Source organism: Meleagris gallopavo, chromosome 8 (genome assembly GCF_000146605.3).
Source record: "Meleagris gallopavo isolate NT-WF06-2002-E0010 breed Aviagen turkey brand Nicholas breeding stock chromosome 8, Turkey_5.1, whole genome shotgun sequence".
Lineage (NCBI taxonomy): Eukaryota > Metazoa > Chordata > Aves > Galliformes > Phasianidae > Meleagris > Meleagris gallopavo.
Genome location: NC_015018.2, coordinates 756,865 through 757,377, shown reverse-complemented (window position 1 = coordinate 757,377; position 513 = coordinate 756,865).

The following is a 513-nucleotide window of genomic DNA, read 5'->3' as shown; positions in this document are numbered from 1 at the left end:
GCTCTGGGCAGCCTGGTCTGCTGGTTGGCGACCTGCACATAGCAGGGGAGTGGAACTGGATGAGCATTGTGCACCTTTGCAACCCTGGCCATTCTGTGCTTCATTCTGTGATGCCTTCTGCTAGTTGGTTCTGCTCATAGTCAGTTTTTTTCTCCTTTATAAAATTAGGTATGTCTATAAAGTCTTAATCATCAACAATTGCACTGAACGTTAGAAATGGAAGTCTGAATTTTCTTATCATGATAAGGATTGATGATTTTAACTCCTCTTGTGAGTAAATGCAGGTGTGAAGTTGGTCTGCTAGTCATAGCAGAATTTAATTTAATGATTTAAAGATCTAGTTACTAGGGATCAATCATACTTTATCACGTAAGCACCGTGTATAAGGATTAATCCTAAGAAAATATTACTGATGTTAAAATCCTAAAATATTATATATATATATAATATATATATATATGTATATATATATATGAATTAGAGATCGCTGCAAAGCAGCAAGACTGAAAGAAG